Source organism: Chroicocephalus ridibundus, chromosome 1 (assembly GCF_963924245.1).
Source record: "Chroicocephalus ridibundus chromosome 1, bChrRid1.1, whole genome shotgun sequence".
Lineage (NCBI taxonomy): Eukaryota > Metazoa > Chordata > Aves > Charadriiformes > Laridae > Chroicocephalus > Chroicocephalus ridibundus.
The window spans coordinates 48,188,939-48,216,205 of NC_086284.1; positions in this window are offsets into that span (position 1 = coordinate 48,188,939).

The following is a 27,267-nucleotide window of genomic DNA, read 5'->3' on the forward strand; positions in this document are numbered from 1 at the left end:
AAATCCTGCGTTATTGATCTGTACCAGTTTTCCCTCATTGCCTTTCAAATTACCACACAGAAAGCACTTTGCTGCAGACACGTGAGTAGCTGTTGGGAGGTGAGTGATTTATATCCTGGCACAAGAATGAATGGGAATCACATCAATGATTTAAAACGTAGCCAGTGGGGAAAAAAAAAATAAAAAAAAAGACAGAAAAAAAAGAAAATAACTCATAAATTACAAACACATCATCATAAAGCTCCCCCAAACTATAAACATCTTGCAATTTAGCAGCCTGCAGCAGGACCATTTCAAGAGCTGGAAGTGCCACCTCAGCTCAGGGCAGCCACCAGGCCAGCAAAGCCCCGTGCCCTCACGCCAAGGGCAGGGTGGGATGCTGCCAAGGCTAGACTTGAAGAAGTACCAGTCCAGGGATGGTTTTAATGTCCACACAACAATTTGCTGTGTAAATGCCACCTTAGCCACGTGTATGCTTCATTAAAACTTCAAAGGGGTCTTCAGGAGACACTTCATTTCCATCACAGGGCAATGTTTGACTGATTGCCAGAGCTGAGACCGGGTCATGAGCTCTCTGCAACCGCCTCTTCTTTTTTTATCTTGTTTTACATGCTATGAAGTAAGACCAGAAGAAACCAAATTAACTGCAGTTCAGCTAGTTCCATTTCATTCGGTTCTTTTAAGAATAACCACCTCTTATATACCAGAAACTACTGTGTTTAGCTTAGCCAGGGGTCCAATAAACATATGTTCTCTTCTAATAGCCTACCGACAAGACAGATAAATCAGCTAGCAACTTTAGATCTGGCACAAGCTCCTAACCTGGTCACAAGAAACCTTGTGTAGCTTGGCTTAGAGCACAGTTTGCCTCCGATAAAACCTTGTCTTTAACACGCATAAGCCACCAAATCAATGGGCATACACCATCCTGTCCCTACATACCTGTGCTGCACATCACCACGGGGGTGAGACAAAGCTCCAAGGTGCTGTCAGGCAAGGAGGAGGTCCCTTTCTGTGTTTTTTATTAGGTCTCATTGGCTAAAGCTTCAACTGCAATTGAGAAGCTGGAGCTCAAATGAAAATGACCCCTATCATTAATCAAGCAAACAGGTATTTCCCCTAATATTATTAGTGGGATTCGGCTCAGCAGAATAAGTCTGCAATAAATATAATCAAAGATACACAGAGAACGCCTGCTGATAAACCGCACTGTAATTTTGTTTGATGTTTTCTTACAAAATTGTGGGTTTCTACCTGCAGTAGTTTGATTAAGGGGGTACATGCATTTACTAACAGCGACATTACATTTCACATCTAGACAGCTTTGCGGACATCAGGTGAGATGTTCCTCTTTAGCATGTTTTTATGATTCAGAAAAAAAGTCTGTGTTTACGCCATTAGTGCTTTCAGCCAAGATGCTAACTGATTTTCAGTTGTTACTCAGTTCATTTTCTGATTTCTTCTTTGACTGTACAGGCCCAAACAACAATATTTGTTCTACTCTGGGTGATTTATAGATAAAAATTTTATTGACTTTGTTTGTCAAACCCATTTTCCTCTGAATTTATGTCATGCTGATTTTACTACTGATTCATATTAGATGCGCTTACATTCCACATAGAAACTATTGTCTCTTAAACAAGTTTTCTTGCCACTTAGATGAATTATACACTACACAGGATTACTGTAACCTATGTAATATGCAGCATTACATATTGCAATATATAATTACGTGTTGTGATAGGTAATTATGCAATAACATACTAAATATGTACCATTGTAAGACTGCTAAAAAAGCCAGTGCTATTGGATAAAGTGTTCTTGGGTAGGGGACAGGATCTGGAGGGTCATAGCTGTAGATGGAAAACTATTTAGGTGCAGCCTAGTCCTAATCACTTACTACGTGCCCCTGAACACCATGGTCAGGCTGCCTCTGCCTCACGTTGCTCATCTCCCTGTGCCATCCTTCCCACTCACTACATGCAAAAACGGTCTCTTCTACTCTTATTCTAAAGAAATCTGAATTTTTTCTATTGTCCCTCACTCTAACCATAAATCAGCTTCCTGCCTTCACACTAATCACAGCATAGAATCAAAGAACAGTTTGGGTTGGAAGGGACCTTTAGAGGTCATCTAGTCCAATCCCCCCTGCAATGACCAGGGACATCTTCAACAAGATCGCGTTGCTCAGAACCCCATCAATGTTTCCAGGGATGCGGCATCTACCACTTCTTTGGGCAACCGGTTCCAGTGTCTCACCACCCTCACTGTAAAGAACATCTTCCTTATATCTAGTCTCTTAGTTTAAAGTTATTACCCCTTGTCCTGTCGCAACAGGCCATGCTAAAAAGTTTGTCCCCATCTTTCCTGTAGAGCCCCTTCAGGTACTGGAAGGCTGCTATAAGGTCTCTCCTTCTCTTCTCCAGGCTGAACAACCCCACCTCTCTCAGCCTGTTCTCATAGGAGAGGTGCTCCAGCCCTCCGATCATTTTTGTGGCCCTCCTCTGGACCCGCTCCAACAGGTCCACGTCTTTCCTGTGCTGAGGACTTCAAGAGCTGGATGCAGTACTCCAGGTGGGGTCTTATGAGAGCAGAGTAGATGAGCAGAATCACCTCCCTCGACCTACTAGCCACACTTCTTTTGATGCAGCCCAGGATGCGCTTGGCCATCTGGGCTCTGAGTGCCCATTATCAGCTCATGTCCAGCTTTTCATCCACCAGTACCCCCAGTCCTTCTTGGCAGGGCTACTCTCAGTCCTTTCATCCCCCAGCCTGTATTGATACTGAGGGTTGCCCTGCACTTGGTCTTGTTGAACCTCATGAGGTGCAACAAGTATCTCCAGCTTGAGGTCTTGCTGATAAAATAAGTTGTGTCAGATGCATCTATCTGATTTTCATGGAGGAAACTGAATGAGCAAATTTTGTTACTGAGTTCAGATGTGGGGCCAGCTGAGACTGAGCTTGTCCTGATTCAATTCCAGTTCAAGTTTAATGAAACTTCAAAATAAAGCCTCGGGTTCAGGGTCAGTCCCGATGCCTGAAGCAGTTGGTAAAGAGTTTTTAGCTTGGTGTTGACTCGTCTCCTTGATCTTAAAACCCACTTCTACCGAGGAAGACAGTTCTGTGCCCTGCTTCTGGGGTGTGGACTGGTTTTTTTTATGATTGTGAAATTTCAGCAGCGAACGTGTTAAGAATACTATTGGACCTTAGTGCTGGTGATTTTGTGCCATTGTGAATTTAGACAGATTATTATCCCATCCTTTACTCAGGTAAACCCTTAAAATAATTTGTTAAATTATAACAATGAAATTTGTTGTTACAGAGAAAAGAAAAGAGAAGCCAGAAACTGCTGTGGGTACTTTCTGAACAAACAACATTCGGAAACCCTTAGAATAAACCATATATTCAGTGAATGCAATTCAGGAAATCAATTGTACCAAAGACTGCTTTATGGCGTTAGGCGCTGAAATTATGGCCCTGTTAAAGTCAATGATTGTTTTGCCATTAACTTCAAGTGGGCTGGGATTTCATCTCCTTGGTCTCGCTACCGGAGACAGAGGCTTGCTGGAGGAAACAGGGCCAGAGAAACATCACCGCAAAAACAACACAGGAAAGGAACGATATGTGAGCAGAGCTGCATCAGGTGATAACTCAAACACCTGTTCTATATAGGTTCAGGCGCTGACAACAGGTGGACGAATGGGAGGGGAAAAAAAGCACAATTTTGCTCTGAATTTTTCATTATACCTCAAAAGCACCTCAGGATAGAAAACAAGAGTAATGATTTCATAATACAAGACCAGAACCTCTTGCTTTCTGCTGAAGTAGCAGAGAACGGGAATTTCCATTCTGTTGCCCTAGTCAGGCACACAGGAAGGATTGTACTTTGTGGTGTGGACCAGTTGTTAGAGCAAAGCCATTTGTGTAAGTGTGGCACTGGCTCTCTTTTGCCAACACAACCAAAAGGCTGTTCATCTTTCCATTTTTTTTCAGTGATCTAACTGGGGACCCATCCAAAAAAGATGAGCTGCATACCATTGTCTTCCACACATTTGAATGCTGGAAGATATTATAAACATTAGCAAGTCCTGTTAGGGCAAAATATGCATAGAAATCATCACAGGCAGAGATGGAGAAAGCTTAGCAACTTATACTTCTAGTTCTGTGCCCAGTTCCCCAAACAAACTTCCTCTAGTGAACACCAATGGTCTCTAAGGATTGGTGCTTACAGCCCAGATTTGTTCAGAAGCTTTGCAAATCTGAAAAGGAAAACTGCTGTGGTAGAAAGTTCAATAGCTATGTTTTACTCCAAGGAAACCTTTGCAATTTCTATTTTTTTCCAATTTTAAAAGAGAAAGGAGAGAGGAATAGTCATCGTAAACTGAGAAATAAAATGAGAGGGCAATGTCCAGGGCAATTCACCTGTGTCTGAGCGAGGAAAACCCTGGGCCAAAGGAAGAGCCAGCCTTGCAGGAGAGACATCTCAAGGAAGCTGCAGTGGAACAAGTGGGAAAGCAGAGCTCAGTGTAGAAAGGGGTCTCTGGAGAGCTCAGCGTAGTAACAAAACCAAACACACGTGCTATATAAAAAATGCCTGGTTGAGGGCATCTCAACTATGTGTCTAAAGAGCACAGAAAGTGCAAAAATGCAAAAAAAAGGGTGCTGTTCTGTTAGGTGTGGGTTTCCTTTAAATATTAATGCATCTCAAAACCAGCATTTCTTACAGTTTCTTCCAGTCGTTAGCACCGGATGCCAGGAATGCAAATGAGCAGCTGCCCTTCCAGCCCCTATTTTGGAATTTACATAGTTGAGAGAATCTTTAGACCTTCGAGCATATTTATTCTTTGATTTCTTTTGCTAAAACAGTCTGCAGCCTGGGTAAACACTGAAGAGGGCATCGAGCCAAGTGGTTTGTCTACATAGGCAGCTTTTTGTTTCACCAGCCTTCATTCAGATTTACAGCTGAGCAGTTATGAGCAGTGGATGCACCCTGGAGAATCGCTTTCAACCCACACAAACAAAGCTGAAATCTGTGAAGTTTCCTTCTCACGTCCAGATTCAACCAGTTCAATTGTCCATATATATCTCGGAGGTGATCCGGCTAACCTATTGAATAGCCCATCAAAAGCACTCACCACCACCCCAGTCCCATGAGGTCCAGGTCTGATCTCACACCAGTTTATGCTAGCACAGGTTTTTTAGCAGTAGCAAAGTTTCTTCTCATTTCTATCAATATATAACAGTTGAATCAGTTGAATCAGACTGACCTAGGGTCAAGGTGTTGCTACGCAGTCAAAGGTTCACGTCTCTCCCTTACGCTTTGAAAGAAGTTCGCTTAGCATCAAAGTACTTAAAATTTGCCTTTCTGTTAAGCGTGTTGGTATTTCTACTTGTAGAACTAATGAAATACAGATTAATGGTTAATCTAAAAGCTAATCCAATGGTTTAAACATGTGATGGAGAGTGATGAATCACTGGTTCAGGACCCATCTCCGTCAGATGAGTAGTTCACCTGTCACATTGGCTTGTGCTCACACCGCACCCCACACTGTACTCATGCTGCTCTGCCCCGAGTCGGGAGTGAGCTGAGAGAACCCATAAGTACTGAAGTACACCAAAGTCCTTTGAGGTACACCAAAGTATGTAACCCACATTGTATGAATAGCTTCTGCATGGCCTGCAGACAACTACGTAATGGAGAGTAACCAAATATAAACAAGACAATTGGCATTTCCTAACTTTGAGGTTCTTGATTTTATTAATTTAAATCATATTAGTGAAATTTGACTGGGGTTTTTTTTATGTGCAACAGTCCTATGTTCATAGCATTTTCTTTTATGTGGAACTTCTCTACCTCCCTGAAGTCCGCAGCATGGCTAAGTAATTACCCTTTCCAGTGGGATAAAGCTCCCATTTTAGCTTTATTGAGACTGAAAATGGAAATCAACTGCTGATAAAAAGTTGAATTTTGCCCAGCCTGCACCCTGAGCCAATATATGTCTATATGTAGATGGATGAATGAAACACACCCGCGGTAGACCCATTTATTTTGTTTTAGTCGTAACACCAGCTTATGGTCCAAAGATACTCAGAAGTTTAGAGGAAGAGACAGGGGTGAGGAGGTCATGGATGGTATATAGCTGAGACTGGTAAACCTGTATCTACCACCTCTACCTGAGTGACACATAGCACTAGTCAGTCTATAAATACTGAAGACAAATGTATTGACACCGCCTAAAGTGAGGTGGAGCAGGGAAGGGTAGCACAACGTAGGTATCTTTATGTTCTCAAGTTGTATATAAGTATGTGTGCCTGAATATATAACTCATTTCCTTCAGTTTTGGGAGGCTGGGCTTAATGTTATTACACAAAAGTTTGCGGATAACAGATAATGCAGGGAAGTGGTGAATTTCCATCTCATTTAACACATTTATATATATCATATATACATGCACATTATATACATAAAAATATGGTCTTAAGACGTCCTTTGATCCAAACTAGCTTAAAATAATAAAAAGGTCTGCATTTTGAATGTTTGACACAGAAAAGTTTTTGATATTAATCTATTTGCTCTCTCCCTGTGCAGGCACAGCTGGTTATCTTTTTAGCTTACGCAATACAGTTGATAAAGTTTTAAGCACTGTATAATAAAATAACTGAAAGCCTAACGTTGTAAAAACTGTAGGAATGGAGGAGGGAAAGAAGGCAAATTTAATTTAAGTCAAATATTACTTGTACAACGGATTTTCAGCTCAAGTAAACTAATCCTTAACATCAGCATTATAATGACTTTACTTTCCTAAGCCTTTGTTTCCTGGAGGTCTCAAACCAAAGGGCTACAGTGTCATCTTCTTCCTGCTGCCCTAAGTAATGTTAAAGCCACAAACAGTTGATCACAGGATCCTACAGTGCGAAATGATTGTGGCAAATGTGTCAAACCTGGAATATGTCTTCATAAGACATATACCCGAGGGATAGTACTCCACCATTTCTGCTTTAAGCTTGAATCCTTATTAAGGCAGAAAATTACATTTTTTATTCATCGAATTTTTCCTAGTAGGATATGCCTTTTAACAGACAAATAATCTTCTTTTATCCTCTTCTACACTACAATTAATCTACAAATAAGGAGATACCCAATGTTTACCATAGTTCATAAGCTTACACACTTTAGCACAACTTCCTAGTGACCATTTTTGCCAGTTTTTCCTCTGGGGAGTTGGATTTTGGTCATAGTGACTGACTCTGTCTCAGTAGCGACATCTGCAGCGTATTTAAAGCAAAGATCCAAGACCAGCCTCAAGTTCCAATTTCCCTTCAAATCCTCTGCTCACATGAGAAAACTCAGATTTGTGATACATCTTTGCAGCAGCTCAGACACGGAGCTACTCACACTGGCAATGAGCTGCGCGTAGCATCTCTCATGCTGGTCGGCAAGATCGCATCTTCATGGGTCTCCTTCCAGAAGGGTACCCACATTCCCTGTCACTGGAGCACCAGCAGCTGCTGAGTGTCAGAGCGTGTAGGCATACAAGACTCAGGGAGAACATCAGGCTTTAGCTCAGCGCCCGGCCCTGACTTTTAGGGAAGCAACGTAGTTACAGCCCGTGTCAGTAAGTACCTCCTTTTCCCCACAGCATTAATAAACTTAGTTGCATATTTATGCTGTTGCAACGCAGCATCAACATGCAAAAAGTACCGGCTGCCATCCCAAAGCACTACAGATGGGTTAGTACTGCATATGGGAGCACACAGCTTAGTCTTTTACTTTTACATTGGCCAAGAAGGCCAATGGCATCCTGGGGTGCATCAAGAAGAGTGTGGCCAGCAGGTCAAGGGAGATCATCCTCCCCCTCTACTCTGCCTTGGTGAGGCCGCACCTGGAGTACTGTGGCCAGTTCTGGGCTCCCCGGTTCAAGAAGAACAGGGAACTGCTGGAGAGGGTGCAGCAAAGGGCTACCAAGATGATGAGGGGACTGGAACACCTCTCTTATGAAGAAAGGCTGAGGGATTTGGGTCTCTTCAGTCTGGAAAAAAAGACAACTAAGGGGGGATCTTATCAATGCTTATAAATACTTAAAGGGTGGGTGTCAGGAGGATGGGGCCAGGCTCTTTTCAATGGCAGGACAAGAGGTAATGGGCAGAAACTTGAGCATAGGAAGTTCCACCTAAACATGAGGAGGAACTTCTTTCCTTTGAGGGTGGCAGAGCCCTGCAACAGGCTGCCCAGAGAGGTGGTGGAGTCTCCGTCTCTAGAGACATTCAAAACCCGCCTGGACGTGTTCCTGTGCAACCTGCTCTAGGTGACCCTGCTCTGGCAGGGGGGTTGGACTAGATGATCTCCAGAGGTCCCTTCCAACCCCTACCATGCTGTGATTCTGTGATTCTATGATTCTGTATAGCTGCTGGAGTGGAGCTGGGCTTGTGCTTCAGTTTTGGTATCTGTCTGCTCCAGTCCATGCAGACGCAGCCCAGGATGGCTGGATGGTCTCTCTTCAGCAGGGCTGCAGAAGGAGGCAGCTGCTTCCACTCCTTGCCCAGCCACTGGCAGGGAAGCAGAGAAGCCTTTGAAATTATTAATTAGTGCCAGAACTGCTAACAGCAGCTATTAAAATTCTTGCCAGAGATGTGGGTTTTTTCATGCTCGGGGATACACATTCAGCGGAAGGGAGGGGAACAAAGAGGACACGAAAAAAGTGAAAGTGGGTGATTTTCTTCCTTCCAAGAAATAGTGAAAGCGATTATTTCTTGGGTTTTTCGGCAGTTCAGGATTGTATCATTTAAACTAAACTGTTTCAAAATCAATACAAACTAAGGTCAACTCTTACATGAACAATTTTAGATCTTTTTGTTTTTTATTGGATGAATTAAGGCAGACAAATACAAAACCAACGAAAACATGATGTGAGCAAGAGCTGCTAAATGCGTCTCCTCGCATTTCATTTTTTATTTTATTTTTGCTTTGATGAAGTTGGGCTCCATTTTGCAAAGGTTTTATAGTAAAGAAGGTAAAGATTAATAAATCTGCTGACTCTGTAGACTGTAGTTTTTTTCTTCTGGTGATAACTGCCTTTTTTTTTTCTTCCGTAGTGAAATTTCAGAGGAAGAAAGAGTTGAACCTGCTTTTTATTGCTTCTTGCTTCCAAAAGAAAAAAACCTGCTTCCAAAAAAAGAATAATTTGGTAGTATCACCTAGCTGAGAGAGTACCAAGGTAGGACACACAAAAGGCCTCTTCTACTAGTCTGCTGTGTGCCCGTGAAACAAATCATATCATCTCTTCATTCCTTAGTTTCCGAGTAGCTTAATTTGTTGAGTATTCGAAAAACCATTGATGAAATACATCCATTTTGTGAGAACCCACTGAAGACAACCAGGTTGCACAAATTTCACTGGTGGAAAAATTTGCCTGTTTCTTAAGAAAGTCTGCCTTTCAAATCTCAGGCTGAGATAGTAATTTTGGCAGCTGGGAAACCCAAACACATTTGCCTTGAAAACTAATGAGACAAAAGCATGGATTGCTCTGGTGCTATTCATGCTATTGCTTCCCACAGTAAAAACACATTTTGAGCCATAGGACATGATGAATTATACCTACTTATGTTATAATAGACAGGAAAACCCCAGATATTATATAAATACACAGAGTGGTGCAAGATGCTATCGCACACCTTAGCTCTGGAAGCTAAAGAAAGCACTGTTGTTCTCCACTGTGTTTTTGTTTCCCCTACATTTATCACCAGCTCCGATTCCTCACTTCTACAACGATGGGCGAAAACATGTTTTTAGGTGGACGGACCTTAGTCAATGAAGACTTTAAGAAAACCGCTGCACTTTCATCCTACAGACTCCATCCAGCTGACACGGGTGCTCAACTTTATGCTGCTGCTCTTTCCTCTCCATCCTCTCACAAACAATCCTTCAAGGGTTTGTTCCTGCCTCTCTCCATGGAGCATTTAAGGTGCAAACCTGCAGCTGGGCAGGGCAGAGCCGGTGGGTCAGTGCGGGTGCAGGACCAGGACCCACCTCCCCACGCAGCCAGGCTGGGCTTCTGCTGGAGGGGTCGGGGCTCCCAGCAGGGGTGCACACCCCATCGCCTGGGGACCTGAGAGATGGGGGGTGCTGGTGGTGGGAAGAAAAGCATGAAATAGGCGTAATAGAGGGCTCTACCCATTTCTCTCTTTGCCGGGAGAAATGTCTTTGTCCCCTTATTGCTACCACCCCTAAAACACCCACTCCCAATGAGCTGAAACTCTTGACCACCCCCACCTCCCCACTGCACATACTTTTTCATTTGTCTCCAAGCAATCTCGTCAGCTCCCTGCCCACATCCATCAAAGGTTTATAACCTCTACCTTTTCCCATCCTCACACTGTTTCTGTCCCCCGAATTGGAAGTGCTCTGCACAGACACCGATGGTGCTGAGCAGTGACATGTGCTGGCAGGGGCAAGATTTTGATGTAGCCGAAGCCATGGGAGCTCTTGTCACCTCATTTGAGCCCTAACGATGGCTTTAATAAGCAAGTTAAAGCTCTGGTGCCCCTGTGAGCTCAGTGCTTCTCCAGCAGCCCAGCTGACTGCAGTTTCACAGGCCGCGCACACCAGCATCGCTGGGGACTCACCCCGTCCCCTTCCATCCTCCTCTCTGTGCCCCAAGCCCCTAATCCCCACAGCCGCGCTGGCTCCCCTGAGCCCAGCACAAACATCTGTGTGGCCAAACCATGAATCAGACGGGAATACTGATCCAGACCAAATTCAAAGTCTGATTTTTGGGATAGAGCTGAGCTGAGCGAAGCAGCTGCTGCATGGCCAGTGCTGGCTCTCCCCATCCGAGGCACAGTCCGTCCTCCTGTGCTGGGCCACCATGTCTCCAGGCAAAGGGACCTAAACTAGCAGGAAAATATTCCTCTTGATATTTAAGTAGCTACTTTGCTGCCAGATGAACTCCCTGAACCAGGACACCCTGAGACCAGCAATGCTTTTGGTGCTGGTGGAAGGGTAGGTGTGTCCAGCTCTGGAGCCCTCAGCACAAGAAGGACATGGACCTGTTGGAGCAGGTCCAGAGGAGGGCCACGAAGATGATCCGAGGGCTGGAGCACCTCTCCTATGAGGACAGGATGAGAGAGTTGGGGTTGTTCAGCCTGCAGAAGAGAAGGCTCCAGGGAGACCTTATAGCAGCCTTACAGTGCCTGAAGGGGGCCTACAGGAAGGATGGGGAGGGGCTGTTTGCAAGGGCATGTAGCGATAGGATGAGGGGCAATGGCTTTAAACTAGAGCAGGGTAGGTTTAGATTAGACATTTGGAAAAAGTTCTTTACAATGAGGGTGGTGAGACACCGGAACATGTTGCCCAGAGGGGTGGTGGAGGCCCCATCCCTGGAGACATTCAAGGCCAGGCTTGATGAGGCTCTGAGCAACCTGATCTAGTTGAAGATGTCCCTGCTTCCTGCAGAGGGGTTGGACTAGATGACCTTTAAAGGTCCCTTCCAACCCAACACATTCTATGATTCTATGATAAGGTGGGAAAAAGCAAGATCTCTCCCTGCGGCAGCAGCACCAGCCATATCTGCACCCTGTGCCCAGCCACCACATGCGCTCCTTAACCTTACTGTGGAGCATCCTCCTCCCTGCCCAGGTGACACAGCCCCAGCAGAAGGGATGGGAGCAGTGCGGGAGGGAGGAGGCAGGGGTGGGAGAGGGGGGGCTGCTGCTCCCAGGGGCTCTCCTGCTTGCGCCAGCCCACGCGCTTGTGAAACAACAGGCCCAGCAATCTTTGTGCAACGCTACTGAGTATTTCTGATCAAGAATGTATCTGACTTTTTTTTTTTCTTTTTTCTTGGAAAGTGTTAGACTGCTGAGTACGGGACTGTTCTCTATGATTTGAAATGAGGAGTTTTTCATTATTAATGCATGCCGGTTTGTACCTACCCTTCATAGTAGATATAGCTGCTTTTTGGAGATCAAATTAACTGTTCTTTAAAGTGCATTTATAGTAACAAAGCCTAAAAATCTGGAACAAAAATTTCCAAATGACCTAGGCCTGTTTTTGTGGTTTGTTTTTTTTTTTCTTTCAAGTTGATTTCTCTCCTCCCCGGGTTTTCATCTTTTCATCATGATTAAAGCTAGGAAAAGCCTCACAGATTCTCTTTCAGACAGGAAAATTGCTTCCTATCCACCTCTGTCTCTGAAGCAACATTAGCAATAGCTAGCATCTCCTTGTCCTGTGACCCCCAGGGTGCCAGGGTGGGCTACGCTGGAAGCAACAGCCAGTGAAGGGAGCAGAAGGAGCACGAGCTCCAGTTTGGATGCACAGAGCCCCTGCGAGGTTGCCTACAACCTTCACCACGTCTCAAAGAATACAAGTATTTCAGGAGCTGAATCCCCAGATAATTTTTTTTTATTTTTCTTTTTTGCAGGAGGTACCCCTCACTGGGAGAGTTATGAAAAGGAAAGTCTGTGAGCGAGAACTTAAAGAAATGTATTTATCCCTTGTTTCAAAAAGATGAAGTGCTGCAGGGAAGTGTTAGTCTCCAGTGGGCACTCCCCAGCTGTGGCAAGTTTTCTTCATAGTTAGTTAGGTAGTTGGCAATAGATCATTGACTGCTGTAATAACATGATTCTGAAGTACAATCCCTGATGCTGGCTTGGAGTTCATAGAAGAAAATCCTTACTTAGTTATTATTGCACCCTCCATATGTCTTAAACATGGCTGAGAACTACCTTTGCAGGTACCGGTCTCCTGGCAAGACAGCAATACTTGCTATTCCTTGCACTCATGAGGATGGGGCCATTTTTATAAAAGCAGATCACCATCAAAAGTGGGTAGAGAATTATTTCCATCTTAGTCAGGGCTGGTTGTCTGAGAAATCAGTGGGGTATCTTTAACTGTATTTCAAGTTCCCACTACTTAAAAATAGATGGTAAATTCATTGGAAAATACTTAGTATGACAGACCAGGTGAGGTAAGAGGTGTTTTTTTTATCTCTAACCTAAGTCCTTTTACAATTCCTTACATGAGTATTGCCTTCAAGGTGATGGAGTGAGAGAAAATGTTCCTCTTTGTAGTAGCTGAAGACTGGGAAGTTTAGCTAAATAAAAGATTTGCCAGAGTACCTGTCAAGAGCACAGACACAGACAATGGAAAAAAGCTTTACATGCTATTATATAAAGGAAAGGAGCACAAGGCTATAAATACTAGGTAATCAGGTTTTTCGCCTTTATGGCTCTACACATCTATCCATTCCTTGGACACAGGACCGCATTATTTAAAGACAAGCACTGGACAAAATCGTAAAGCTCCAAGTGCTTTTCAATTGCCTCACATTCCCCGACTGACATTAAAAACAAAACCAAAAAAAAAAAATCAAAACCCAAATGAGAGACAGAAAAAAAACTTGCTAAACACGATGTGTAGCCTTAGACTAGTTCATCAAGTGCTGAATTATCATGACTGGCATGTCATAGTAATTTTTTTTTAATAGGAAAGACATGTTTGATAGACCTGACTTCTGTTAGAGAGTGCTAATGAACACTAATAGCCTAAGCCATGCGGGCACGTGGGTGGACACATTTTCCCGATCAGACCCAGCACTGCTTTGACATACTCTTCAGAAAGAAACGATGGAAAGGGAGGCATGCGTGGCTGAAACACTTTCTGGCCAGCTTTCAGGGTTTATCCGGCGACTATCAGCATCGGTACAGCTCACTGTCAGCACTTGATGTGCTGCATCTGCAGGCGGAGAAAAGAATCAGGAAACCAACAACATTTTGAACGACAAGAAAGTTGACGCTAACCCACGGGAAATGAATTTTCAGACACAGAAGGGTGAATGTCTGTGCTGTTTGTTAACGATGCCTCCCTGCAAACTAAGGTGCACCTTCACTTCCCTCTTTCCATGAACTACTGAGTAAGTAAAAACAGGATCTGCGAGTGGGCAGAATTTCCTCATGTCATTTATTCCTGTTCCTAAGCACTGTGAGCCATAAACAATAGTTGCAGTATTTGGAAAACCCAAATAAAATAGTGTTTCAAACTCAGTAAAATTAATTTCCTTTGTCCTTCTTGGTAAAGCAAAGTATTGAAAAGGAAGGTGAAGCAGCAAGCCCTGTAAGGCACAAGGTAAATACTCAGTATGCATCAAGAAGAAAAATTCTCTAAATAAGAAGATACACACCTTCCTGCACCCGCTCTGAGTTTCTTCAGGTGTTTTAGCTCTTCAGGAACTAGGCCTTCTCACCCATTTTCACTGCTCAGTGCAACAAGTTGGTGAAACGGAGACTCTCCCCTTGGGTTGTGGCGGGGTCCTCTGTCCTCACCAAGCTGCCACTGCCCTCTTTTCCTTCCCCTGCTGCTTATGCCACAAGCAATGCATGAAACAGCCACAGCCAAATGTCCACTGAAATCTCTTCACTGAGGATAACCCGGCAACTGCTTAAAATTGGGACATACAGTTGGAAAAAGCTGCCACAGCCACATTCATAGAAAATTGGGTCATAGATATTCAGGATAGGATGCGCTGGCCATCTCAGTTTGCCCAGGTCCCATAAGGTCATTTTATATATAGTGGAGAGCACAGCCATTACATCTAACCTAGCTAGACAGCTGCATTAGAGTGAGATGAATCATCCTCCAAGGATTTCTACTCATAAAGGAGCCATGGGGGGACTAGTTCAGGCTTTTGGCACTGTATTAGATGCCCATCTTAGGGCAGATGAATGCTTAAGAGTTCGTAGAACCTCTTCTCCAAGTTCCCCCTCAGATCACAGGATATCTTTAATATCTGGTAGCAAGCTTTAAGTCTACAGTAAAAGATTTAAGAAAAACAGCTATAATGAGCCACCGAAAAAAGGCAGAAGAGATTATGAACACCAGCAGGGGTCTAGATCCCTCCAGTAAAAGGGCATGTGTTAAACAGAAAACTCACAGAAGTTCTTGAAATGTTGTCCAAGCGCCCATGCTACAGTCAAAAATACCCTCCAGTGGTCACTGCCAGTCTCACATGAGCAACCCACCAGCAACAGCCATATAGAAACAAGGGTCTGAACAGCAAGCTGACCTTGGACTTACTTCAAGTGACAGAAACAGAGACATACTGGCCATTCTCTTCATGGTTCCTACCCTGGCCAGTTGTTTCTCCGGGGAAAGGACCTGGGGTTTGCAACGCAGAGCATCACACGCACTCTGCTTACTTTCCCGAGACCCGGGCATCTGCAACAGACCTGCTCATCCTGAGTAGCTGCACTTTGCAGCATACACGTGCCCGGCACGAGGACTAAGCCTAAAGACAAGAGGAGTATCGATTCCCTGCCTCAGGGACGCTCCCTCACTCCTGCTGGTAGTGGACTCTTGTTATAAAGGACTCTCCATCTTTCTGAAAAGGGGATGTTTTGCCTTTGAAATGCGCCATCTGTGGATTTCCAGATGAACTTCCCACAGCTTTCCATCCTTCAGGTTTCAGGAGGTGCAGGAGCCCAACCTACTGACACATCTGTCTCTCCCTTTTTGTCTCTTCTGACCCTTCAGTGACACGGGTAACCCACTGGGCTACACCCCTGTGCACTCGGCGTGTCATTCTTCATCAGTTTAAAGTCTACCACGGGCCACTCCTACCACGGGCCAGATATTTAACAGTGGTCAGTCCTGAAAAGCTACCCCATAAGGAATTGCAAGTTTGCCTTGGTAAGCAGAGGGCTATTTTATTGCTAAGGGCAAAGGATTCCCTAAAGCCGGACATATAACAGGTTCCCAATTCCTCTTTCTGCTTAAATTTCTGATGTGTTCTATGTAGCATGTGGTATCAAAGCAGTTACGAGACAAGGAAAGATTTTTGGTTTGTTTTGTTTTAACGGGGAATGTCTCAGAGTACTGAGTGATTCAGCTAACGTGGCTTTTGAAAACGCACTGCCACAGCAAGACACTTGGAGATACGGGGATTTCTTCATTCCCTTCCCCTCCCACCCACTTTCTCATTGTTTGTAATTCCTCTGGCAGATGAGCTGAAAATCAAAATCTTACTGCTGGAGGGAATACACTGTACATCTGTTTCCAAGTTCAGAAATTATTGAGATCATATTGTTTGTGGATCTACAAAGACATTCCCTTGTTCTAACAAAGACTAATGCCAGTTCTGTCTTGTTCCCGCTGTACGTAGTTATGTTATTGCTGCTTTATATTTTCCTTATTACTTTTGAAAATTATTGCACTTCATCTTGATCATCAAATTGGTACGACGCACACCACCATGTAGCTGCTTAATTATGCATGTGAGCGTTCAGTTTATCAACAGCATACCTTTCATGTGCAAGTCTCTAGTACGGCAATGACTCCCGTGTAGCTGTTGTGTGAGACACATCCCTGCGTGACTTTGCAGCTACCTGCGCCACAGTGTCACAACATTCCCCTCATAGCGCGCAACGGCATGCCACCATGAAATGCAACAAGAAAATAGGAAAATACTACTTTTATGTCCTGCTGGCATTGTCTACTGTAAAATTTGTAGCAGACACATTTCCCCAGTGAAGGACAGGACTTACCCTTTCAAAACCAGCCTCACCATGAAGATCAGAACTGAGGAAAATAGCCCTTGGGTGCACTTCCAACCATTAGACAGCTACTGGGTTTTGTCCGCAGTTTCGTTCTCCTCAGTGCAACCACCTAGGCAGCGGCACTGGGATAGAGGGAAAATTTTCGCCTTCATCAAGGTCAAAAGGAATTAATTCTCCAGTGCAGTGAGCCAGCACTCTGAGTCCAGACCAAAGTGGACTGGCCTCCATATCAAAAATCACCCCTGATGACACTCCTGCTGGTTTCAGCACACGGCTAATGATTGAATACTTCCTTTACTCCAAAAGTTGGCCCTACGGATACGGCAAGACAGTGCATAGGAGCTAACACTGCCAGATTCTGCTCTGTAGGTGCTGTGAGGAGACATTGAGTCATTGCTCTCCATGTCTTTCAACATTATCTGATGAAAATACAGAGAAACACCTAGACGATTTCGGTGTTTTGATTGTCCTATATCTTTTGTAGATTGGAGGATTACTTGTCAGCTAGCACCGTCTGCCTTGATTTCTGTATTAGATAAGTCTGTTCTCTTGGACAAGAAATGTTATGCTTCTTAAGCTGCACTTCTGCAATGAAGACCTAAATGATTTGCTTCTTTGGCTCATTAGCTTGTCCTTGCTGTTGAGAAAGGACAATACTGCTTACGAGTTAAACGTCCACTTCAGCTGTCCACAATTCATATTAAATTTCCTCGCAGATTAAGAGTTATGAAAAATGCTTAAATCGCTGCAGAACTGTTTTGCGTGTGCTGGCTTGTGGGTAGTAAGGTATAGTACTGCAAATGGCAGATGAGCAGAACACAGAGCTAGAATATGGCAAAGATGTGCAGGAGAATGGCACAGTGAGGAGCAAAGCAGCAGGACAAGAGGCCGTGGATCACTTTGGAAAGCAAGTTACTGTGAGGAAGTCTTACTGCCGTCGTGATGAATATGTCATTTTCCTACAGACAAGCATCTAAGAACCAGATTAATGATACTTCCCAAAATACTGATAAGGTTATTTTAGTGAACTATGGTGTACGATAATCAGTTGTTTCGTGACCATTATCTGCTTTTCCATGTGCAATAACAGGTAGCACATTAACACATGAAAGAGACTCCAGATAGGAGGTGGACTCCAATGTTCAGCAGATCTTAGCTGTGGACCTCTCCTTCTTCTCAAAGTGGGGCCCCTCCCCATCCTGGCAAATTATATTGGGATGGTGCCTGCCAAGGACTCATATTTTACCTTTAGAACCCCTTGATTTTATATGTTACCCAGAATTCCTTGCTTTCTAATAGCTGCAACTTTTTTTTTAAGGTAATTAAGACTAGCTGTGTATTCATTCTCCTTTTGATAGAATTTTCTCTTCAGTAGGGACATTACATTTAATAACCTAAATCCTGTTAAGTTGCATCAATATAAATGTGTTGTTCTTTGAAAATACATAGCTCCCCACTCTTCACATTCAGTTGAATCTGTTTGTAGCTACTTCTGGGGTTGAATTGTTTTAATGATAGCTTTGGTGTGCTTCGTTTTGGGAAATTAGCATATTAGATGGATTATCTCCCTTTTTCTTGGCCTTTGCATGGAACCCTTTCCTATTAAATACAGAAAATCGGGATTCAGTACTAACCTTATTACTTAGACCATGAAAGCAGATTGGAAACATGATCGTTGCTTGCTTTTATTCCTATAAACAAGAAAATCTGTCCAATTGCTAGGATGGATTTATAGTGATTCATAATGGACTAATCATTCACACAACCCTGCCAATTAACAATATTACACCAGAGATTAATTTGTCTTGTGACATTTAGGACACATGTTGCACTCACCAAGGGTATACGTGGGCACCCATTAATGTAACCTGACAATCACATCTGTGATTAACTCAACGCCTTTCAATGAAAATTCACCAGTACCCATAATAACCTCCGTAGAAAAGAATCATAAAAAAATATACAATGGGCAGTTGCTGTCTTCGGTATTTTACATATTAGCTGCACTAGTGTTTTATATCATAAAGTGCCCTTGTCCAGAAAATATTGCCATTTGCAAATACTTCTATTCATCAAAAGCAGAATGCGTGGAGAGTTTCGACAAGACTGCACCCTTTAAAGCCCTGATCCTGCAAATGCTTGACTTCGGTGACACCTGAATGTGGCTATTACTCACATTTCTAAGGTTAAGCATATTCATGTCCACCGGATCACTCCTTAGCTCCTAAGCATCTTGAAGCAGGAACATTGCCTAGAGATGAGTATACCTCTGGGACTAAATTTTCATTGATGTGCTTCCATGCACAGTGTATAAAGAATCAATGATGTATGTACTTCTTTTCTTTTAATGAAAATAAATCCTTCCTGTGTCCTCAGAGAGACTGGTTTATCACCAGTACATCACAGCTAAATGAGTCACAAGTCAACTAAGGGCAGTCCTGCCTCCTCAGACCTCACCTCCGTGTCCCATGCTGATTTCTACCCACAGAAAAGAAAGCCTTTAACAGGACTTACTTAGTGGGGGACATGATTATAAGTTCAAATCTGTGTGTTTTATATATTTGAAGTAAATCCAATCGTATTTTTATAGGGTCATACCAGGATGGAGCTCAAACAGAGGGGTTTGAATTAAACTACTGTGGCAGTGGACAACCCAACGAGTACAGGGCTTGAAAGGATCAGGACTGTAAAAAACATCAGTCACATATCATTATTAAATATCATTGCGGAAGCACATACTTAAGAGTTCATTCCTGCTAATTCAGCAAAAAAGAAGTACTTTATTATTCTTCACACGGGCATTTATCCTTTCGGAGGATCAGTAAAGCAGACGAGGATCTGGACCGCAGCACGCGAGCAGCAGAGCAAGAAATACACAGGTTCAGGCTATCACAAATTTTGCGCTTGTACAAGAAATAGTTGTATCTACCCCAGTCCACGCTGCTGAGATCAGCAGCCAGGGTCTCAAAAACAAAGTTGTAGAACTAGGTTCTTTGTTTAAGAGAGAAAAAAGCCAACCACAACAACAAAACCCCCCACACCATAACCTCCAGCATGGCACTGTACACACACACGTGCAGACACACACTCCTCCAATGCCAATTTTATTTCCAACGCCGGCTCTGCATCTGCCTCATGGCTGGAGAACAGAGCCGGAGGCTTCAAAGCACAACTCAGTCAAATTTTGCGCAAACACACCCCCAACCCCCCAGAGAAATGTCGAAGGTACAGCTCAGAAATAACCCTCCGAGCTCCTGGGGCACAGCAAATTCAGCCCAAGGCTCGGTGCCGTGAGAGTCTCCCCGTCAGCAGTGCCATGAGGGGGATGCCCCACTCTCGGGAAAGCCTCATCCAGACCCAAAAACCCTTTGACTTCTCCCCCGCTGGAAACATCCCTGCTGCTGCCCACCCCACCCACGGGCATCCTCCTCTTCATCCTTCTCCCCAGACAGTTTCCCCGGCTGGCTATGGCCATGCGGCTGCCGGTGCCCTCCCATCAGCAGATATCCATGGCAACCGGTCTCCAGCCCCGGGAGGAGGCAGCCAAGCCGGGATGAAAGTCTTCCTTCTGCTCCTGCCTCCATCGCGGGCAGGTGGGCGGTTTCGCCCGGCTCCCTGGGATTAGGATGTCTCCATGTCTGCCTCCCTCTGATCCCTCCTTTCGAGCCGTCACCCGCTGGCACCCTCGCGCTGCTGACGTTCCTCACTTAACAAAGATACCGTCTGCTGGCAGTCCCCTCGCACCCTGCCCAAATTAGCGCTCGGTAGGCGAGCCTTGCAAATTGCTGGTACCCACAGCGGCTCTGACCATGCCAAGTCTTTCGTTGCGCCGCCCACGTAAACCAGGCAGCCGCAAAATAGAGAGAGCCTTATAACGCAATTAAATCGGGGGATCAAATACGTGTAATCGTTCTAAAGCGGTTGTTGATGCCACGGATGTTGAGGCAGGATAACAGATCGTGCGTCGCTCCCCCTCTCCTTGCCGGCGGAGCCCCAGCAGCAATTTGCACGCGGTGGCCCCGTGGCACGGCAGCTGAGCCCTCGGTGGATTTGCAGCAAAAACCTGTTGGCTGTGGACCCTTCGTTCCACAAACAGCAAGCACACATAGGTACAAGCCTCCTTCGCACCGATTTCTGTTAATCTGCGGTACCAACAGCCCTGGAGCACGCAGGACTGCCAAAGAATTTTGAACTGTGTTGAGGGAGTGCTTCCATCCCTGTTTGCGAGCTAATATTTTTGGCTGTTCAGCTAAAGCCTGAGTTGCAGTTTGGCTTTCGTGTTCCTTGAATGAAACACTTTTTGTTTCGCTCCGTGGCACTCCTTGCCAGATCCTCGGAAGGAAAAGACAAGAAAGCCAGCGGAGTTTGATGGGAACAGCCCCGGCACACAGACCTGCCTCCCCAAGGCTGCAGCTGATGCTAAACCTCTGTGCTGCGGCCAGGTTGCTTCTGATTGATGTGCTACCCTAAAGGGAGGCTGAAAGATGGGCGTTTTACCTTATTTTTTTCCAGGGAGAAACCGGTGTCAAATGCCTCTGGATTTACATTCCCAAGAACTTGCCTTTCCTTTGGCCGGTGCACACAAAACCCTCTACAGCTCCGCAGTCCTACAAAGGCCTCTCACGATTAGTCACCGAATACACAGTCCGTTAAAATGCATTAGAATGTATCCATGAAACATCTGTGGTAAATTCGATTTTTAAGAAAAAAAAGCCATTAGTACTATTTTAAATACTAAGGGTTAGTTTCCACCCCACCCCCACCCCCCCAAAAACACACAGCAAATGAAGAACATCTGCAATCTGAAGAACCTCTTCATACCCTTTGTTTTAAATCCAAATCCTGACGATTGTAGCGGGTGAGTTCTTGTTAGCTGGGATGGCTGAATGGCGCGGGTCATGGAGGTGCTTCAGGTGACAGATTGACATTACGAGCTAAGATGGCACCGACACCTCCTTCAGCTGCGCTGTGAAACCAGCAACCTATAGCAACACCAGAAACCTGTGTTTTCCCCAGACAGATGCAGTGGATGGGCCACATACGTAGCCTATTAATACAGAGAGATGATATATACAGGCTTTCTGCCTCATCCTTCTAAAAAGGTTATTAACTGTCTTACTTACATCTAAGGGGAGAGATTGGCCAGAGCTGTCATATGTTCCTGTCAGATTTTTCATACTAGCACTGCAAATTAGGGCTTTGGGGAGTTAGCAAAAAATAAAGATAGGTGGTACGGAGCCGGGAGGAGGGAAATGTGGAATGCTGTATTTGCATAGGGTTTAACAAAAAAGGGATCAGATTGAAATTCAGCCCCATGCAGAGGGCCAGCTTGAGTCCCACGGAACACCCCATTAAACCCCGACGGCTCGCATTATGCACCCCACAGCTAAGGTAGGTCCTTCGCACAGAAAAAATACCCCTATTAAAAAAGAGCAGTCTGGCTCGGATGTCCACGGCGTTTCCAGCTGACTTCAAAATGATACAATACACTGTCAGCACACACTAATACCATCCTCAAGTACATAAGATGCAGCTATCACTAGAACCTGGAAGGGGAGATAGAGATAGATAGAGATATCATAGCAATTTTCTCCTACACAGGAACAGCCATTATTGGTCAGGAATACAAGGGCTATAGAAGTGATGAATTTCCACACTAGAAGTCCAGTTACAAGAATCCTCCACTTTGGTGCGATTTGTTCACTGCACGTTCATATGTTTACAACAACAACAACAACGTTATCAGGCTTTATTCTTTCCTGTTGGTTATTTCTTTATGCTATCGTAGATGTCACACCTTGTCATAAGTCTGGGCATCCCAGAGGCTGCCCCAATGTACAATTCCTGCATGGAAAAAAAAAAGGGGGAGAAGGACCTTTGCCAAGCTCCCACCACACCTGCCCCAGCCTCTTCCCACACTAGAGTGATGCATGTGGTGCTTTAGCCAAAAGAAGGTTTCTACTGAATCGAAATGCCTTACAATATTTCAGAGTCCCCCTCATTTAGCCTGATGACTTCCCTTTAGCTCTGTTTCGGCTCCCCACTGCCTGCACTGGTTCACTGCTCGCTCCTGCCTCTGCTTGCGGTCTTAGCCCCAGTGCTCTGGAGCACCAGGCTCAAGCCATCTGAGCACATCAATTGCCCTGATGAAGGTGTAATAACTGCCTAGAGGTGACTTCCGAGCAGAGGAAATGCAGAAAAGACGAAAGAATTCTGGTAAGAGTAGGATTCACATCACGAGTTGCCTGAAATTGGAGAAACCTCAAAAAAGAGCACGAGTGCTTTGAGAAACTGGCTAAAAACCCGGAGCAAATTGTAAAAACCATTAACTGCCTGCCTTTAGAAATTCAAAGTGTGGAAACTACCACAGGAGAGTTTATTTCCAGCCTAACCCAAGTTTCACTTTCTCTCTTGTTTAGGTGATTCAGGGCAGCTGGAGGCAAAGACTTGCCATTTTATTTATCTGTAAAGTACCACGCACACCTCTTGCCCCATATATACAGTAGAATACTAATAGTTCTAATAGCAGCAAAAGAAAGCTCCTGTAAAAGTTTCCTCTTTGGAGACTTCAAGACCCATCCCTACCCAGTTAAAAAACAAAACAAAACAAAACAAAGTCCAAATACATCAGAGTAAACTTCAAATAAGCACTAGAAGGGTTTCCAGGATTTGAGAGTTTCTCAAAGATTTACTGTGCATCACTGGAAGGCTTTGCTCACCGGGAGAAAAATAACAAAGCTTGGTTACGCAACTAGAAATTTAACTTGAACATGAATTTCCCCCCTATTGTTTCTGAAGGTATTAATGTTTTGTTTAAAAAGAGCTTTCTCTACCCAGAACCCGGCTGCTTCCGCTTGATCCTGCAGTGAAGTCATCATAATCCTGTTTTACGATGCCACAGTCTGTTGCCATGAAAATAATTGCTGTGTCATAAATTCAGCATTATAACTTCACTGTGGGATGAAGAAAGAGAAAACAGGCGGCGGGGTAAAAAACACCTGGTGAAACAAAACAAACGCCTTTGAAAAGTAGCCCCAATGGCTCAAGGGAAAAAGAAGACAAAACACCTGAAAGGTAAGAAGATGTAGGCAATGACACAAGTCAAAGTTGCCCCCAGTGTCAAAACTCTCCTACACAAGACAATTCAGAGCATTTAGGTCACAGAACAGCCATGCCTGCGTGAAGGGTGGAACATGTGGAATTTTTTGCTGTTTAATTAGGGTGTGCCTATGGCAAGGCCACTGCAGTTGGATTTGCTTCAATTCAGAAACGCTCAGCTCTACCGTAATGGTCTGGTTGGAACTCAGAAAAGAAAACCAAGTGGGATGTTTTTTCTTTTTTTTTTTTTTTTCCACAAATGCCAGAACAGATAACGTAGAAATCAGGAAGAATAACAATAGAAGGAATGGAAGAGTCCCCAGAGTCTCCGAGCTGGGTCAGCAATGCCCCAGGGGAGAGACCCAGGTTTGGGGACACCAGTTAGAACACAGGTCCCACGCCTTTCCATTCTGCTTAGGGTCAGTTCTTGCCGTTCATGAAATGAGGATAGTGATGTTTAGTGACCTACGTAAAGTTCACTGGGTTGAGATGAAGGGGATCTGGATTCTGTTCTTGTCACTTCCATCACCGGCTGAGTGATGCTGGGCCAGTTCCTTTGCCATACCCCAGTTTCCTCAGCTTAAACAGGGCTAACAATACCGGCCTCCTCTATAAAGAGCTTCCCAGTCCACAAAAATCTGGATGCTATTATAATGATTGGCAATCACATCACGAGGGTGGGGTTAATTTGTTCAAATGCAGATGTTTAAAATATTCTTAACTCTTTCATACCAACCCTAAGATCATTCTTATATCAGTTTAGAAGTTAGCGTTCCCTTGCATGTTTCTGCATGATATTTACGGGACTCGATCCCATTGCCAAACATAAATGCAGTCCTGCATACAAACTACGTTTAGAATCACCTTTTGAAGGAACTGTTAAATGCTCAGGAATTGAAATCTTAACCGGCGAAGTGAAAGATTCTGGTCCCTCGAAGAAACACGTAATGGAGCCAGCTTGTCCAGGCTTATTTTCCATATATCAATGACTTAGTAACAAATAGAAGTCTTACTTGTGACTCCCAAGCAAAGCAAAGCCATCCGTAGAGCTGTTAAGGTGATGTCTGTTTCTTCAGTGAGGTGGCTTTTGTCACTTTGCTTTTCTCCCCCTGAGTCGAACTTCAACAAAAATTCAAATTCAGGACTACTAGTGACATGGAGTTTGGTGGACTTTGGATAAGGTCTATGGTGAAGTACCATGTCAGTGTCCATACCAGGCCTTATACAAGTATGAAGATGTCTTTCAGATGACTGTCCTTGTCACAACACCCATGATGTGTCTTATGGACCTGAGAGGGTGGGACAATACGATGCTTGGGGAAAAACCTCAGGTTTAATAAAGTCCTTCAATGCTCATAATGGACTTAGGAGCTGAAAGAGGCTTTTTAAAAAGCCTTTTAATTTGTACTCTCTCACCTGAGCACGAATGGGTCCAAATTAACATTTTGAATGAGATAACATTTTGAATGAGATGCTGTGGATCCAAGCAGGTAATCAATCACACTTTATCTAGGTCTTTCCAGGGGAAGGGAGGGTGAATGAAACTCCAACATTTAAAAGAAAGAGCAGAGACACAGATACACCAGTTGCGGTGCCTATCAGCTCCAGAATAAAGAGAAGGAGATTTTAGAGTCTCCCCTACAAGGCGATGTTCCTTTTATGAGCCAGCTTTATTCGAAAAAAACCCCAAAACTCACAGCTTTCATTTCTGTGGTAAAACCTGAGAAATGGACCAAGCAAGACTAGCCAGTTATGTTCCAGACACCATTCTTATGGTCCGTTTCCCTTTGACATTTTCCGTTACCGCAGCACGTATTTGCTAGTTCGTTTGGCAGCCTGTGCTGCCCTATGCACAGACCTGCTTATTATATCAGGTTCATTGAGGTTCAAGAGCAACTCAAATGTGAAAGACAGCCCTCATTTAGTTTCACAGTAGTGTTGCAAATGCTGCCCACAGGTACCTGCACTTTCCTGAAGGACACATTGACCCACAGACCACTACAGGACACCATGGTTTTCCATTGATGTTGCAGGGATTGAGAACTCGGAAAGCTTTTTGGTGTTTTTTGTTCTTTGGGGTTTTTTTGTGTGTGTGGTATTTTTCCCTCCCATTATTTAACAATGGAAATTCACATCACATGAGATCTTCCAAATATAGCCTGTACTGATGAGAAGAGATATATTTATCTCCCTTTGTACTTCTCTAAGACCACCACAGACACAAAGAGTAGAGGTTATTAAGAGCGATGTCCCAGCTGTATTAGCCTTTCTATAGTGCAGCTGAAAAGGAAGAGTTGAATTTATTGAGTAGGTTTACATTACTGAACATAAGAACCCAGAAGAAGATTCCTTCACTGAAGTGGGGGAAGAAACTGGATTAAAGCAACAGAGATTCTAGCTTTTATTCAATTAAAGACCTTTAAAAAAAAAATAATCTTTGAAAATATAGAGCAGCAACGAGATGTTTTCCACTGTATATGTCTTTGCAGTCCAATATGTTTGAAGCTTGTAAAATTATTCATGGTCTTTTCCTCTGAGATAACAAGTGGAGAAAGAGTATCTCCTCTCAACTACTTTCTCCTAGACTTGATATTGACTAGCTTACTTGACGCTCAGCATCACGTGGCTAGAAAAATCAAATATTAGTGCTGAATAGAAGACAAAAGTTTGGATGCTTTATTCAAATATCCATCCCTAGTTTTTCCTGACTAATTTGAAATACACAGGATAATATTTGAAAGATTCCTGAAACATACACAAAGCCCTCAATAATTTCAAGACTTGTTGTTGTCATGCCTGGGCAAACTTTCTACAATGAGACATGCTCATTCTATATTTATGCTCATTGCTACCATTACAGAACACTTCAATTTTTTTTCAACAGAAATTTAACAAAGGCCATTCAATTCTTGACAGTTTTCACCTCTGTTTTACCACATGGTAGGTGAAGGACAACAGTCTCTCCAGCGCCGCTTCTGTTGCAATCCCCTTGGTTAAGTTACTAGCAATTAATTTTATATTTTCTGCTGCTCTCCCTCCAGGGCAGGTTAAGTTTGAAGCTGTGGTTAGGATTCTATTTCACTGACAGCCACGTCCCAGAAATGAAAAGAAGAACATGGTTTATCTGAAAACAATACCTTTACTTGTTCACTTGAGGAGTCCACAACTCCATGTTTGCAGATTCAGCTGAGCTGCACATTGCTTAGGTGCAAAGTCTTTGCCTTTCAGTATGGCTAATACTTTTCCTTGGCCGCATTCCGGAGGGATTTCATGACAGGTTCAGACATGACCACTTAATTGACTTATGCCAGAAGGAAGATGATTTATTAAATAAGATGTTATTTGATTTAATCATGTTTCAGAAACGACTTCTCCATTGATGATCTGGAAAATCCAGGAGGCAATGTAAATACCCAAATCCAGAGGCCAGCGTAAGCAGTAGCTACAGCACCCCTTAAATTGTGCTTCTCAAACAGTTTGTGGGCAGAGGAAAACTAGGCAGTATTTATAAAACTTCAGCTGGTCTTGTGCTTTGAGGCTTAAAGACCGTTCTGGAGGATTCAGTGGCAAGAATCCCCAACTCAAGTCAATGCAGCGGGTGGGTGAAGAAATACAGGTGAGTTA